The sequence below is a fragment of the Antechinus flavipes genome, chromosome 2, assembly GCF_016432865.1.
Source record: "Antechinus flavipes isolate AdamAnt ecotype Samford, QLD, Australia chromosome 2, AdamAnt_v2, whole genome shotgun sequence".
NCBI lineage: Eukaryota > Metazoa > Chordata > Mammalia > Dasyuromorphia > Dasyuridae > Antechinus > Antechinus flavipes.
In genome coordinates this window covers 434,003,173-434,009,856 of record NC_067399.1, presented here as the reverse complement: position 1 = coordinate 434,009,856, position 6,684 = coordinate 434,003,173, and positions in this window count along the sequence as shown.

Genomic DNA, 6,684 nt, shown 5'->3' with positions numbered 1-6,684 from the left:
ACATAGTAGGTGTTTTAAAAACATTAATTAACTGATTCTTGACTACTTAATAGCCTTAGAGTCACAAAGCCAGTAGGTGTTAGAGGCAGGACTTGAACCCAGCTCTTCTTCGTTCCAGGCCAGCCCTCTAAATGCCAATTAGATTTCACATAGTATAGTAAAAGGAATGCTGGATTTGGAGTCCAATGAGCTGGATTAAAATCTTGTCTCTACCACTGACTATTATTTTATCTTGGATAGTCACTTAACTTCCCTGAGCCTTGATTTCCTCCTATGAAAGAAAGGGAAGCAAATGGCTTCTAAAGTCCCTTCCTGTTCTAGATTTGTGGTCCTCTGACATAGTACTTCCTTCTGTATTTCTCTTATGCACATATCGTGTAATATTGAGTATGGGCATATCTATATATCTCATCGTTCTGTGAGTTTACCTGCCTGTATATTTCCCCCATTATTCTGAGTACAACAAGCAAGTGACCCAAAGAGAAAAGTGTAGTGTGGGGTAATCAAAAGAGCCCTGGCCTTAAAGTCAGAGGACCTGGGTGTGAATCCTGACCCTGCCACTGATTTGCTGTTACTTTGGGTAAGTAATATAACCTCAGTTTCCTCATCTATAGAACAAGGAGCTTTAACTAGATGAATTTAATTCCTTCCATTTCTGGATTAATGATCCTATATGACATATGCATATATGTATTCATAAATACTTATATATACTCTATATGATGAGATACTTGTGAGTCCTAGAATCTGGCCCATTTATTGTCAGTTTACCATGGGAACCTAGGAACCTACTGTCCTGCCTTATTATCTATAATCTATTCAATAATGTTATTGCTTCTGCAAAAGACATGTCTATGGACTACTCTATATATAAATCACTCTCTCTGTGATTCCCCAATCAAAAGTGTTCTAGATCAGTGCTGAAGATCTTAAGACAAGACTTGTTTATCCTTCATTTTCTAATAGGACCAATAAGCTAGGGGGGATGCCTTGACTTGTACAGGAATTAGATTTAAATGAGGCGGAGTTGCACAAAGTGGTCCGCCTCATTCTCTTTCAGAGTCATCCGAGTCCGATAGCAAGACAGAAGTCACCACTATGATTGGCAAGGATATACCCAACCACTGGCGTCCTGGATGTATGGCCAAGCTTTAAGCCCTCCAAAGCGCCCCCCCACCACCAGTCACCTTCATGGTCAGCGGAACACATCCTCATCCACCCATTCCACAGAGGGAAGTCTTTGCAAGCTTGGGGTAAGCATCCCTCTACCTTTCCTACATGTTGTGTTGGTGTGGTCCTTATGCATGCTGCTGCTTCTTGGAACCACAGTAAGAGTTGGGTGACTCATGAGCAGCCTTAAAAGGGCTTGCCAAGCCCCTTTACATCTCATGAACTCCCTATAACCACAAGGCAAGATTTAGCTGTTGATTGGATATGTTGGGTAAAGAAAAGTGTGGCGGGGCAGCTAGATAGTGCAGTGGATAGAGAACCAGCCCTGAAATCAGGAGGACCCGAGTTCAAATCTGACCTCGGACATGTAACACTTTCTGGCTGTGGGATCTTGGACAAGTCATTTAACCTCAATTGCCTCAGCAAAAAGAAAAAAGAAAGAAAGAAAAGTGTGGAGTTGAAACTTGTGAGGTTAAAAACCTCAGCCACTGGAAGAATGGCAATACCTTTGGCAGAAATAGCAAAGTTCCATGGGAGGGGAATGAGGCTCAAGGAAAAAGATAATGAATGAATTCTGTTTGGGTAGAGAACAGATAGAGAGAGTGGGGCTGATGGCTTTGTCAGCAAAGAACAGCTCGAGGTCCCCGAAAGGACCATGCACTTTCCCAGGGGGAATCAAAGCCATTCTTCAAGGGTTTGTTTCTAAGAAAACACAGTCAGTGAGTGTAGATGATTTGGGGAATTTGACAATGAAAGAGAGAAAAATAAAGCATTAGCTTGAGGGGATGGTAAGATCAAGTGAAGATTATTTTTAGTATAAAAGGCACAGAGGCACAGAGGCATAAAGAAACAAATGCTATATTTTGGTATTTAAAGGTCTCAGGGAAACTACTCAGAGTGCAATGCATATTCCTGCCACCAGGTGGCAATTCAATCTCATGCAGTTCTGGCCCTCCTTTATTGTGCAGGGCCCAGCTTACTCTAGGTTCTGGTTTTCAGCCATCTGCTGGGGGAAACTCAACATACATGGGTGGGCCCAGCTTGGTCCCTGCATTTCCCCAGTTTTATCCTTTTCAGAAAAACCCTGCGTTGAAAGTTTATCTTGTTATGGCCCCCATAACTGCCCCACCAGTATTATAGTAATTATTTAAGTAGTCGGTAAGATAACAATAAATAGGAAATAGGAGCTAAAGGTGCAAGGAGAAACATAAAAGCCTTTTGCTAAAACTGCCTCCTAAATTAATTACGGCCACATACAGAGACTAAGTGCTAAGTTGAGATAAGCCAGTTAGATCCCCACAAAATGGCCCTTGGCCTGCAAGCAGCAGATAAGCTCTAGACACATAGTAAAGCTAGAAAAAATTACTTTAATAAGACTTGGTCCATTTCTTCCTCCACTAGACTCTTAAAGAATAATATCTCCAAATTCTACTCCTTGAGCATTCTCAACCATCTGTCCTTGCTGTCTAAGTGCTCCCAACTCCAATCCGCAGTTTTATAAGTGAATCTACAAGTCACACAAGCCAGTTTGCCTCAGTTTCCTCATCTGTCAAATGATCTGGAGAAGAAAATGGCAAATTACTCCAGTATCTTTGCCAAGAAAACCCCATATGGAATCACTAAGAGTCAAACACAACTGAAAAATGATTCAGTAACAACAACAAATGTACCCTTCTTCTTCCCCTGTCTATTTCCCTATTACCTGTCTCTCTCTTCTACCCTATTTACAGAGCTGTCCTTGAATCTTCTGCCCTTGTACTTTATGCCTTATTAAAGTGTGACTGTTGCATTATTCCCCACTTGCTGCCAGTATGATCTTTCCTGACATCCAAAGAACAAGATTTGCTTTGCTCTGATCCAACTGAGACCTCTTTATGTGTTTCTTCCTGAAAGCATAAGCCAGACAGCCAGGCTAGGACTTAATTTGTCAGTAACCAGACATCATATATCTCATAGGAACTTAGACTCTCCCATGGGGAAGCTTGCTACTATGAACCCACCAGCAGAAAGCAAGGACTGATGCATGTACCTCTGGGTGGGGATCTACCTTCCTGATTGGACTTAATAAAACAACCCCAAGTTCCTATCTTTTCTGATAGCATGATGAATTATTACCAATAGTTCTTTTTTTTTTTCTCAGCAAATAAAAGGCCAGACTCAGAGGTAGGAAGATCTGGTTTCAAGTTCTAATGCCTAAGTGATGTGGGCATGTTCATTTAACCTGTCAGTGCTCCAGACAATTGTCCAGCTTCAGAGAAGATACAGATCTGCACAGGTAGAGAGAATTTCCTCATTCTGGAGCTCTTATGTACATTAAATGAAAGATTCTAACAAAAAAAAACATAACTTACCAAATAGCTATAGCTCCCATTGTTTTTTTAACCCACATATTTCCATATTAGTGACGTTATTCAAGAAAACCACAAGAAAGAAAAAGGTGAAAATAGCGTGCTTCAATTCACATTCAGTCTCCATAGTTCTCTCTCTGGATGTGGATGACATTTTCCAAGTCTATTGGAATTGTCTTGGAGCACTGCATATCTGAGAATTAATAATCACATACTCTTGCTATTATTATGTACAATGTTCTTCTGGTTATATTCATTTCACTCAGCATCAGTTCATGTAAGTCTTTCCAGACTTCTCTGAAATCAGTCAGCTCAACGTTTCTTACAGAATTAATTAGTATTAGTATTCCATTACATTCATACACCATGACTTATTCAGCCATTCCCCAACTGATGGGCATCCACTCAGTTTCTACTTCCTTTCCACTACAAAAATGGCTGCTATCAATATTTTTGTACATGTAGGTCTTTTCCCCTTTTTTATGGTCTCTTTGGGATGCAGACCCAGTAAAGACACTGCTGGATCAAAGAGCATGAAAAATTTTATAACCTTTGGGCATAATTCCAATTTAACCCCTATCCTCAAAGGATCTTAATCTTTTTTGACTTGGGTAACCTAAAAAAAAAAAAATTCACACACATATTATGGGTGTACATAAAAGAAAGTATATTTGCTAAAGCAGAAGCAAAGTTAAACAAAGTGCTATTTCTAAAGAAGCTCTGAAGCAGCAGTGGCCCTCTCTTCATGTGGCATGTTTTATTGATCTCCTAGGAAAAGGGGAAATATCATATCCAGAAACTTTGATAGAGTCCCAGGAGAAGAAGGAACCACTTCACTACCAGTAGCTTTTATAGATCTACCTTCAAATTCTAGTTGCTCCCTAGGAGCGATGCCATCAGATACCTTAGCCATTTGCCCCCGAGGAACTTGGGCAGGCTTTTTCTCTGCCTTATCTCACAAAGTATTGTAGCTACTACCCAAGGAACCCCAGTCTTTTCATCTTCTGGAGTCATAGGTAGTCAGGACTAAAGTTTAACTGCCAACTCAAACTCATGGAGGAACAAGGGCACAAAGTTCCAGAGAAATAGAGTCAGACAGACAAACAGAGACAAAGCACTACATAAAGCCCTGCCTCTGTCCTTTTAAAAAAGTCCTCCTGTCACAGTACATCTTGTGCTAGCTCTCACTCTAGTGTACTGTCACTCCCTGAGGCCATAGAGCCCCACACTTCCCATCTCTTTGGCACCTTTTGCAGCCAGTGCAGAGGGAGCATGTATTGGCTGCATTGCAAAAAGCTGTTGCAAAGAGTGTTACATTAGGCCTGAGCATGTTCTTAGGCAATAGGGAAGGAACCAACAGACAGGGAGAGGTTAAAGCTGAGGGAAAAAATAGGTGAAGGGAGATGGCTCAATAGAAGACTTGGCTTTGGCTGGGAGAAGGGAGGCTTCTTCCTCAGAATTAAGAACAAAGGAGTAGAGATAGGGAGAGATGTGGAGGGGGTTTGAAGTATAAATTAAGGGAGCTGACAGAACTCACAACGAATGGCCTTGATTCTTCCGGAAGAGTAGTAATCAAGGTTATCTGCTGAAAGAGAAGGGGTTGAGATTTAAGGAGAAGCTTCTTTAGTATAATAAAGTCTTTCAAGAAAGAATGAAAATATTGCCATATAGTAGTGAAATGTCATTTTTATGTGTAACTGGGAAAAATAAAAATACATTTTAAAAAAAGAGAAAAAAATAGTCTTCTGACCAATATTCACATTGCTAGCCTCTCTCCTCTCTAATCTACCCTTCACAGAGATCCCAAGATCATCTTTCTATGGTATAATCAGCAATGTTAAGGTCCTCTGAACTTGTCTTTTTAAGTTGCCATATTTTCCAGAAATACTGGACCCAGAGTTTGCAGGAGGCCCTGAATGTGTCATGGACAAACAGGCCTATTTAGTGCTCATCAAATCTGTTACTCCATTTACCTTTGCATAAGCTGTCTGTCACCCACATGGAGTGGACACTCTTCCTCCTACCTCCTGCCACTAAGAATTCTTCCTTGCCTCAAGGCTCAACTCAGGCACTCCCTGCTTTAGGAAGCCTTCCTTGGATTATTAATTCTCTATCCTTCCTTTAATTATATTGCATTTGCTTATCTGTTTGTATGTTATATTTCCTAGTAGGATGTAACCTCCTGGAAGAGAAGAATGTTTTTCATTTTTGTCTTTGTATCGCTACTGTTTAACACCTTAAAAATATCTGTGGGGAGAGAAATGAAAGAACTGTGATTTCTTAGTGTAGAGAATTCTCATGTAGGAAATTCCCCCATCCCAGTGCATATGAGCAGCTGTCTGGTGGTTGTTGTGCAGTCATTTTTTAGTTGGGTGACAAAGGTCTTCATGACCCCATTTAGGGTCTTCCTAGCAAAGATATTAGAATGCTTTGCCATTTCCTTCTCCAGTTCATTTTACAAATAAGGAAACTGAGTCAAATGGTGTTAAGTGACTTACCCCAAATCACATGGCTACTACGTGTCTAAGGCTACATTTGAATTCAGGAAGATGAATCTTCCTAACCCCAGACTGTGCATTGAATCCCTTAGCTGTCCCTGTTCTGAAGTATAGAGTCTTATATAGCTGCCTGGAGGATAATGAGAGAAAGACCTAGATCCAAATCCTGACTCAGATACTAGTTTCAACATTCAGCCTTGCAAAACCTTGTGTTCCAATTTTTTTTTCTCCTTCCCTTCCCTCCCCATCTCTTTCCCTAGATAGCAAGTAATCCAATATATGTTAAACATGTGCAATTCTCTTTTATATATTTCCAAAATTATCATGCACAAGAAAAAGCAGATCAGAAAGAGAAAAAATGGGAAAGAAAACAAAATGCAAGCAAACAACAACAAAAAAGTGAAAATACTATGTTGTGATCCACACTCAATCATAAGATCTTTGGAACTGGCCTGAATCTCTTTGCTTTTGAAAAGAGCCACGTCCATCAGAATTGATCATTGTAATAATCATTTCTTAAGCACATATTATATGCCAGGCATTGTAGTAGCAATATAAAAAGAGGCAAAAGACAATTCCCACCCTGCCAAGGACTTCTCAATCTCTTGGGAGGAAACAATAAGCAAATAAATGAAAATCTACAATATATATGTATGTGTGTGTGTGTG